This window comes from Acomys minous, assembly GCF_964271855.1.
Source record: "Acomys minous genome assembly, chromosome: 12".
Taxonomy (NCBI): domain Eukaryota; kingdom Metazoa; phylum Chordata; class Mammalia; order Rodentia; family Muridae; genus Acomys; species Acomys minous.
In genome coordinates, this window is record NC_140493.1 from 66,852,468 (window position 1) to 66,863,398 (window position 10,931).

At 38.4% G+C, this 10,931-nt stretch overlaps 1 pseudogene across 1 annotated transcript; it reads right to left on the reverse strand.

The window, feature by feature from the left end:
• Positions 1-4,034: 4,034 nt before the first annotated feature.
• On the reverse strand, positions 4,035-4,963 carry LOC311578375 (olfactory receptor 1496-like; annotated as a pseudogene). The gene has a single exon. The product of its transcript is annotated as an olfactory receptor 1496-like (transcript).
• Between the last annotated feature and the right edge of the window lie 5,968 nt (positions 4,964-10,931).

Here is a 10,931-nt window from a genome sequence, read left to right on the forward strand (position 1 = left end):
GCAAACAACCAGATGAAAGAAATCAAAAAATCTCTTCAAGATCTGAAGATGAAAATGGATTCAATGATAAACACACAGACAGAAGAAAAACGAGAATGTGAGACCTCAGAGAAGAAGGCAAGGGACACAGAGATGAGCTTTTCTAACAGAATCCAAGAGATGGAAGAACGAATCTCAGGGCTAGAAGATACAATCACAGATCTTGAAGCAACCATTAAAGAAAATGCCAAAGATTTGGGCCCAGGGGTCACGCTCAAACTAAGGCACCAGCCAAGGACAATACAGACGGTAAACCTTAAGTCCCTACCCAGATCTAGACAATGGACAGAACACTCTCCACAGTAGAGTGGAGAGTGGGATATTACTTTCTCACATACTCTGGTGCCTCACCTTTGACCATGTCCCCTGGATGGGGAGACCTGGTGGCACTCAGAGGAAGAACAGCAGGTTACCAAGAAGAAACTTGATACCCTATGATCATATAGAGGGGGAGATAATCCCCCTCAGGAACAGTCATAGGGGAGGGGAATAAGGGGGTAATGGGAGGGAGGGAAGAATGGGAGGATACAAGGGATGGGATAACCATTGAGATGTAACAAGAATAAATTAATAAAGGAGGAAAAAAAAAGAAAATGCCAAATCTGGAAAACTCCTGACACAAAACATCCAAGAAATCAAGGACACCATGAAAAGAAGAAATCTGAGGATAATAGGCATTGAAGAAAGAGAAGATATCAGACTCCAAGGCCCAGAAACTATTCTCAACAAAATCATAGAAGAAAATTTCCCCAATCTAAAGAAAGAGATGCCTATAAACATACAAGAGGCCTACAGAACACCAAATAGAATTGACCAGAAAAGAAAAACTGCCTGTCACATAATAATCAAAACACAAAACATACAGAACAAAAAAAATATTAAAAGCTGCAAGGGAAAAGGGCCAAATAACATTTAATGGCAAACCTATCAGAATTACACCTGACTTCTCAGCAGAGACCATCAAAGCCAGAAGGGCCTGGACAGAGATCCTGCAAAGCCTAAGAGACCACAGATGCCAGGCCAGACTACTTTACCCAGCAAAATGATCAATAACTATTGATGGAGAAAACAAAATATTCCATGACAAAACTAAATTCAAACAGTACCTATCCACAAATCCAGCTTGACAGAAGGTACTAGAAGGAAAACTCCATCCCAAAGGGTCAAGCCACAACCAAAACTACTCAGGAAATAGATACCTATACCATGGCAAAAACACAACTACACAAACGCTCGACTGGAACCAACATCAAAATTAAGACTCTTCACAGTCACTGGTCATTAATATCTCTCAACATCAATGGCCTCAATTCTCTAATAAAAAGACACAGACTAACTGAATGGGTGCATAAACAAGATCCAACATTCTTCTGCATTCAAGAAACACATCTCACCCATAACGATAGGCATTACCTCAGGATAAAAGGTTGGAAAATATATTCCAATCAAATGGTCACAAGAAGCAAGCAGGCATAGCCATTTTAATATCGAACAAAATAGACTTTCAACCAAAATTGATCAAAAGGGATGAGGACGGACACTTCATACTCATCAAAGGTAAAGTCAACCAAGATGACATCACAATTCTGACATCTATGCTCCCAATACAAGGGCACCCACATTTGTAAAAGATCTGCTAAAAAGGCTTAAACCACACATCGATCCCCACACAATAATAGTGGGAGACTTCAACACGCCACTCTCACTGAAGGATAAGTCATTGAAACAGAAACTAAGCCGAGAAATAACATCATTAACCAAATAGAGTCTATAGACAAGGCAGAATTGTCCAATGTTTTAAGCCAAGAGCCACTAAGGGGCAGCTCCCCACTACCCTTGCTGAACTGCACCTAGAGGGAATTTCGTACAATAACACTAAACAGATTTATCAACTAATGTAGATAAAATTGATCATCTTGGGTAAGAAGAGTTTGTTAAGATTTCACAAGTTAAAGTATAGTAAGCAACCCTTCAACAGGAAAACAGTAAATTCTATCTCACAAGGTTGCTCTTGTGTTGAAATGATATGATACTCAAGGAAAAATATGTAACCAGTAATTGTAATGAACCCATCAATATGAAATTGGTCACATGATGACCATGAAGGAAATACTAGCACAGTACAAGTCATGGAAGACAGAGAAAAGAAGGCCATCATACCTGAAGTACTGTTCTGGAAAACAGTACTTCAGTTGACAGTAAGTCATCTACTTGTTTTCCTGAATGTACCCATCTCCACCGATGTGAGCCACAGTTTCTTGTTCAGGATCATGCACCTTTATTTTATTTGAAGACATAGGAATAGCATATTCTGTACTCATCACCAACATGCACCATCCCTACTCCCATACCTTGCTTCATCCCTCATCCTTAGGTACCCAGCATCCCAGAGGAATTCAGAACCTCTTTAATTCATTAAAGACATAGTTACTCTGGAACTTTGCAGGCCAACTTCACTTTATGGATCTCTAGTGGAGACCAATTATATCACTGATCACTCTTTTCTACACTTAGGAAAAGGTAGAATTTAAAGAACATCAAAGAAAACAAATAGTAAAACAGAGCAAAATAAGTAGGGACGTATGTTTACTTATTGCTTGTTCAGGTAATGGACAGGTTTCTGTTGACTGTAGCCCACTTTGTTGGGGGAATGGTGAAGAAGTGTGATGGAAAACCACCCCAAATTATCAAGAACTGTTCTGATTATTAATAACTTAATGTGTTTACACAGTGAAAATTAGCCTTTAGTCGTCTTGCTGTTTCTGGTGTTGGGAAGTAGTTTCTGGTGTACTTCACTGGTTGTTGAGAGTTGTTTGTTGGTGAGCGTCTACATGTAACTACTTTTCATCTGTGGGGATCAGGGAACCCTTCCCTGGATCAGAAAGGTAACTTGATTTCAGCTCCAGGGTACTTTGCTCAACACCCTGGGCTCCCTAGTGAGCCAGCAGAGGCTGGTGCTGGTGTTCTTTATCCCAAGGTTCTATCTGAAATAGTTTAGGTATGTACTATCTACCTTAGGCTGGCCTTTGTATACCCTGCCCTCATCCACTAGGGCCCTGGAACCTCAATTCAGTCCATCAGAGACTGTGGAAGCTGATGGCTGGCTTAGGTTTCCATCTGTTCTCACTCCTGCTGTGGGACCACAGTTCAGTCTTCCAGAGAGTGCTGGAGACATCTGCTGGCTTAGGCTTATGCCTGTTCTTACTATGGGCCTTGAGTCCTCCGTTAAGTCTGCCTGAGGATACAGGAACCACACCATAGCCATGAATGTGTCTGCAGCTGCCTGGGCAACCTGCATGAGCCCTGGGTCCCTTTGTGGACCGACCAGATTGTCTGAAGCCAGATCTATGCCAGGTCAACACTCTGGGTGCCCTGCTTAGGCCAGCAGACACTGATTTTGGTACTCTGTAATCCACAGTTCAGTCAGAGAGAGTTCTGGCACTGTAAGATATGCTACACTGGGCTTTAGAGACTCTGTCCATGGCCACAGGACAGTGGAGCTTTCTCTGGACTGGGGGGTGGTCTGGAGTATTCTCCTGTGTTCTCTCCTGGGCCAGCAGATCCAGATGCTACCACTTCATGACCAACACTTCAGTCCCAGATACAGAGTCCAAAAAAGGCACAGGTGTCGCTGCAGCTCTCAGGCAGGTATGCAGCCAGTCTCTGGGGACTGGGCACCAACCTCAGTGGACTACTAGGATGGCTCTAGGCCAGATCAACCTGTGATCTTCACCATGTGTATTGCTTTTACCTAGGACTCTCCAGGTCTTGTGGTCTGTAGCTCCCAGCCAGGTAAGAAAGAACATGTAGCCAGACATCAAAGGCAATCTTCCTTACTTTGACTACTCTACTGAACTTTCTCTCTTTTGTATATTGAAAATTTATGTGTTATGAATTTTCATTTAGTGTCTATGATGAGGGACAACATCTTACATAAACTATTAACATCAATACCTTTATTACATAAAATTTGGTAAGACTTACAAGTGCTAAGTTTATGAAGAGATTTTCTTACTGCATAGAACTCTTATTAGGGCCTCCTTATGTCCCTGTTCCTCAGGCTGTAGATGAAGGGATTCATCATGGGAGTCACCACTGTGTACATCATGGCCATGACAATCTCCTGCACAGTAGAATTATTACCTGATGGACATAAGTACAGACCAATAATTGTTCCTTAGAACAGAGAAACCACAGACAGGTGGGAACCACAAGTAGAGAAGACCTTGTAGATGCCCTGGGTAGATGGAACTTTGAAAATGGAGGAGACAATCTTTGCATATGACATAACAACGAGTAGGAATGGTATAACAATGAGGAACCCACTCACAATAAATATCATCAACTCATTAATATAAGTATCTGAGCAAGCCAGCTTTAGAAGAGCAAATAGGTCACAGAAAAATTTAAGGACCACATTGCTCTCACAGAAAGACAATCTAACTGCAAGCAGGGTGTGCATCAAGGCATGCAGTATGGTCAGCATCCACAGTAGCAGCACTAGTGAAGCACAGAGCTTGGGGCTCATGATGCTGGTGTAATGCAGAGGGAAGCAGATGGCCACATAGTGGTCATAGGCCATGACCACAAGAAGGAAGATTTCCATGTTTCCAAAAACCATAAAAAAGTTTATTTGTGTCAAGCAGTCTGCTGAGGTGATGAATGTGTCCTGGCTCTGCATATTCAGCAGCATTTTGGGCATTGTGACAGAAGAAAAGCAGAGGTCAGAGAAGGACAAGTTGCTGAGAAAGAAGTACATGGGTGTGTGGAGATGGGGGTCCAGTAGAATGATGATGATGATGAGGTTCCCCAGGATGGTGGTGGGGTACATGGTCAGGAACAGGGCATAGAACAAATATTGGTGTTCTGGGGGGATGGGCAGGCCCAGGAGAAGGAACTGAGAGATGACAGTTTTATTGCTCATTACAATTCTTCTCTCCAGTGTCCTAGTGAGAAAAATACCAGGATCTCTTTAAATTTAAAATGAAATGAATATATCTAGGATATATATATATATATATATATATATATATATATATATATATATATATATATTCTTCAGCAGTGAATCTGACAGTCACCATAATATTTATAATCTTAAATTTCTAATGTCTATAATCATTCAATCAATGATTTTCCTCAACTTCTCTTTATAGGGCTTCTATTTCCCCTCTTTTCCCAGACAAATATATGACATTTCTACTAATATTCAAAATGGACTAAAGTTTTTCCTTCTCACTTCCTGCTTATCCTCCCTCACTAGTTTGTTCATTTGTGATTTGTTCTATGTTATTTTGTATATTGATATTTTTGAAGAATTTGTATAACCTTTATCATCATAGTTTTCTATAGCATTTAAGAAAAACTCACATCCCCCAATGCCTTTGACCATTTCAAACTTATACCAGCATGTCCCTGTAACATAGAGCTTTCCTCCACTTTGACCTAATCATCTTCCATCCACTGTGTGTGTGACAGGCATCAGAAGCTCAAAAGCCCAAAGTGAAATTCATGACTTCACTTTATTTTCTCCTAAAGCATTCCTCATTCTCCTACCTCTCCAGTTAGCCATAATGTAAGAGTCAGGTTAGAGTCAGAACTATGTTAATTTTGACCCAAACTTTTTTCCTCTATTGAACTATTGTCCTACATTATCCAGAGTCTCCCCTCCATTATCTTCCTATTTCATGCATTGTTCTCTGTGAGATTATATCAATATATGAGGAGCACATCTTGTCTTTACTGGAATACAGAAGCAGACTCAGTTAGTGCTCATGTTCTTATTTCTCCCAACACTTCCCTTCTCTTTCAACAAGCATCATTTACTCAGTGGCATTCTAACTGAGGAGTTCCTTTTCTGATTCAATTTTGAGATTAGCACTGATATTCTGAGATCAAAGCCAAAGCTCCTATCAGGGACATAATGCTGTTTTATTATCTTACAGTTGCCAGTGGTATATCCCTATGTGATCGCACATGCTTTTCTCTTATTACTCAGTCCTGGGGTAAATCTCGTCACCTCCAATATTTTAGAGTTGTTCCTCCCCTTGTGTTTTTCTTTCATCTGTTTCATCAGCATACATATGTCAGCCATATTGCTTATTAAATACCCAGCTAAATTTATTGTGTATCTCTACTTAAGTGAGACATTCAGCCAGGATACCTAGCATTCTATACATATCCCAAGCAATTAATACTTTGGTCAATGATTTAAGGTTCTTCCCATTGATTGTAAGCTATATTCAGGAAGGCCCACATATGATTTTGTTCTACATAGTTGTTTAAATATCACTCTTAATCTCCAACTAGTGTCAATACTTGTCATGATGCATAAATTTGGCCTGTAAATATTTGCTACCAGTGGCTTGAAATTATTTCCTTAGCTTTAAAAGTAAAAGTTTTACACTTAAACAAAAGACTTGAGCTGTTAGTATTCAATTTTAAATTATATACTAATTGTCAGAGATCTAATGTTGCATTCCTGCAGTATAAGGGTTAATCATTTATATCATTCTTCAGTAAAATACTTATGACTCCAAATCATATCCATGTGCTCTAATCCTCAGAATGCCATTGGTATTGGTACAGAAAACAGATAGGATGAAAAATTATTATGAATTATCAAAAAGAAGAAGCAAAATTTACTTTGGAATTTTTGCTTCAGTTATTTCTCATATGTTTATGCTGTATGTGATGGTTAATTTATGCATCGAATGGGATAAGCCATGATTCATATTTTGGGAAAAATCCTAATTGCTATGCAGGTATTCTTTAACTGTCATTAAAATCTGTAGGCTTTGAATAAAGTAACTAACACTATCACATCATGATGTTCCTGCACTTAGATGAAGGATTAGTGGGAAAGCACAGTTCAGTGGAGAAAATGTTTGCATCCTCTGCCTTTGATACAAGCTTGTAATACCCATTCTCCTTGGGGATTATAAAGTTCTAGACAGTTCTTCAAATATTTTAATCAATCTCTAACACTAGGTAATCTGTATCTGAAGTCATATGCATGGGTGTGCATGTTTGCACGGACACACACACACACACACACACACACACACACACACACACCATCATCATCATCCTGGGATTCTTGAAAACACTGGATAATGAATCTGTTATGGCTCAAAGCTGGTAAAACAGGAAAAACATCAAGAGATCAAAGCAACTTTTCTGCCATGCCACAACCAGTTCTGACTGCTTGCCTCTTCACAAGCCGACATGCTTAATGCCACTGACTTAAGAATTTGATCCTAGACATTGAGACATTATAAAGGAAAAATCATGTAGTGAAGAAAAATCACATACCATTTTAAAAGCTGTCCAACTTCCGTATCCAGGACTGGCCTCAAGCATGCAACACTACTGCCTTTGCATCCCAAACAGTGGGATAACAGGCAGGGGTCACCATGCCATTTCTTCTTTTCCTGTAAATGAACAGTAGCTTTGTGTTATGTATACATATGTGCAAAGATCAGAAGCCAAAGAAATCACCACCAAATATAACCACTGATGTGCCAATGGAATTCATACCTTCTTTACATATTAAACCCACCGTTCTCATATTTAAAACCACATGAAAACCACACAGGATATATTTATAACACGTGGTGCACCTGCATATCATCCTGAGTTCTGTAGAATCATTGACTTTGATGGAGTAGTTATCATTGCAAACTTATGTGGATACGTAGACGATGTTAGTGTCACTCTTGATGTACTGTACTTAGGAGCAATCACCAACAATACAAATAAAATAGAATTTTGTGAGGTTGTACAAATAAATTTAATCATCATTTTGTGGTGGACATTGTTCAGAGTTTCATAAGACCCCACATGTGAAAGTATAATAAACAAATATTTGGCACCACAGCACTGAACTTCTTGTGTTGAAATGGTATGATAGTGAGAGAAAATTACATAATGAGTAATTGAAATGAACCCATCAATATGAAAGAGGTTACATTATGACTATGGAACAAATATCTATGCAGTGTAGTGAAGTCTTGGGAGACAGAGAAAAGAAGAAAAAATTTCATACTTGAAGGCCTGTTCTGCATGACAGAGGAATTTCAATTGTCAGCAACACATCAGCTTATTTTCCTGAATGTACCTAGCTAAGATGAAGCTGGGTCATAGTTTCTAGTTTAGGATCATGCTTGCCTTTATTTTATGTGCAGTCAGAGGATCTAGCAGCCTCTGTCCTCATCACCTACATACACCATCCCTATTCACAACCATTCCTTCCATCCCTAGGCCTTACATGTCCTGCATCCCAGAGGAGTCCAGATTCTCTGTAACTCATTAAAGACATAGTAATTACTCAAGACCATTTACCTCAGGGATCTCTAGTGAAGGCCAATTATAGTCACCAATCACTATTTCCCACCTTAGAAAAAGGTAGAATTTAAAGAACAACAACAAACAAAACTAATAAATAAATAGCATTGACAATAAAGCCAAAAAAGAATTGAAAGATGCATATTCATTGCCTGTTCAGCTAATGAACAGGAGTTCTACTGACTGGAGCCCACTTTGTTAGTGGAGGAAAGGTAGAAGGATGGCTGAAAATCACCCGACATTTTCCAAAACTATTCCAATTATTAATGACTTAAAGTGTCTCTCATAGCAAAAATTTGCACAAGAAATCATCAGTAGTTTTTATATTTTTTGTTTTGAGCCTAGCCTTTAACTGCTGAGCCTTTCTAAACCACAACTAATATCAGTTTTTAAGCAGAATGAGACCATAGATAACCACACACTGGGAAAGGTTCCAAGTATAAAGTATGAATTCTACATGAGGGAACACCTGAAAAAAGACTTAGGGACAATGTACAACATTCTAGAAAAAATGTAAACTCCACCAGCCAACTTTCTATGTATGCCAATATGTGAAATGGGCAGGAATATTGCAAGCAGATGGCATGATTAGTGCTTCCTCAAGCCAATAAAAAAGCAGTCCATGCTTTCATTACTCTTAACTCATTTTGCCTTCTTACCTTCATGAAAACATTAATTGTACCTACTACCACCATTAATCAAGTCCTCTTTTCATATGTGAGATTTCTTTATAATTCCATGTTGTATGAGTTCACCATTGATCACAAAACCATAGGTGGTCTTTATAATTCCTTCATTCAGAATAACTTCCTGGACATGCCAGTCTTCAGTTGGAAAAAGTTCTGTATATAAGAAATGCAAAGCTTTAACTTCAGGGAATCTTGATCCTTATTGATCTAAAATTTAGTGGGCTCCTAGAGGTGATCAACTTTTGTCTTTGTGTGTGGAAATAGTAAGTGGAATCTAAGGATTTGTTCAGAATTTTAGACACAGTGTTTCCTGCTATAGTTTTGTAGAACAGCCACATTTTGCTTGCTGATCATTTGGTTTCAGTCACTCCAAGAAGACTGGTGCATCTACTCTCTGTGTTTTGGTTGATTGTGGAACAGAAGGGGTTGGATAGTAGGCTCAAGTACCAACTAAATCATACCTAAGAATTGTTATGTACATATACATAAGTATAATTAAATAGTCTTAGTATTTTAGTGTCATTCAAGCAGTCTTCAATGCATTTTAGAACCCATTATTCTCAAAAAGAATTCCACAAACTGTCCATATTCTGCAGCCATCCACCAACAATTCCAGTCTACTTTACGGTCTCACAGATATTGCTATTCTTTATATTTCATGTGGATATAAGCTGTTCATGTTTGGCTTCTGTCTATTAGCATGTTTTCAAGGTTTGCCTGTGTAGTTCTATGTGCCAATACTTAAATTTTTATTGTGGAATAATATATGTGGTACATACATGCCATGGTTATTTGCATAATCATTTGTTGATGGTTCTTTCTACTTAAGAACAAAAATAAGTAGCACTTCTGTGAATTTCAACATACAATCACTTGTTTGAATCAGTTATTTTAGTTAAGTACCTAATCTGTGATAATTCTACATTAAAAGGTCTTTTCCCATTTGAATTTTTGCTTATTTTAAACAAAAAATTCTTATTTATACTAGCCTATAAGTTAGTGACATTTTCATTCATACTTAGTAAACTATCCATTCAATGACTTTTCAACCTATTTTTCTGCCCCTCATGTTTATGGTAGCCCTGCCACAATTCAGTACCATATGTATTCTGATTTCCCTCAACATATCTCCCTTAAGGTCCCCATTTTTCCCTCTCTCATGGTTCATTTTTAATCTTCTGTCCTCTATACACAACCACACATGAATACAAATATATAAAGATTATGAATGGGGCTGGGGAAATAGCTCAGTGCTTAAGAATGCTTGGTGATCCTGCTTTCTTTTCTAGAACCAATGAGGTAGCTCATAAACATTTGTAATCCCAATTTCTGGAGATCCAACACCATCTTCTGATCTCTGTAGGGACTAGTCAATCAATGTTGCACTATTTACACATACAAAGACAAAGTATGAACACAAAATGGAAATTTAAAAAGTTCATATTACTGTTGTGAATGATTCTGCTTTAGTAAAATGGGTATAGGTTCTTCTCCAAGATCTATGACTTCTGTAGCCCCAGGTCATTTGCCCCACAGATACATCTATAACACAATTCTGCACCTAAACATATTCCATTGTACATAGCACATGTTTTCAATTTTTATTCATGATCTATTGGCATCTGAGCTGAATCAACTTTCTTGAATTGGTAAGCATAACATTGGTAAACAGTGGCATGAAAGTATCCCTGGAGAGAATATGAGTACTTAGAGCATATGCTTAGGAGCATAGGATAATGTAGTTATTCTATTTAAGGTTTTGTTAATAAATGTTCATACTGACTTATGTGTTGCCTGTAAATGTTTACACTTTGTTCAACAGTGAATAAGACCACATTCTAATTTTCAGGGGTATAT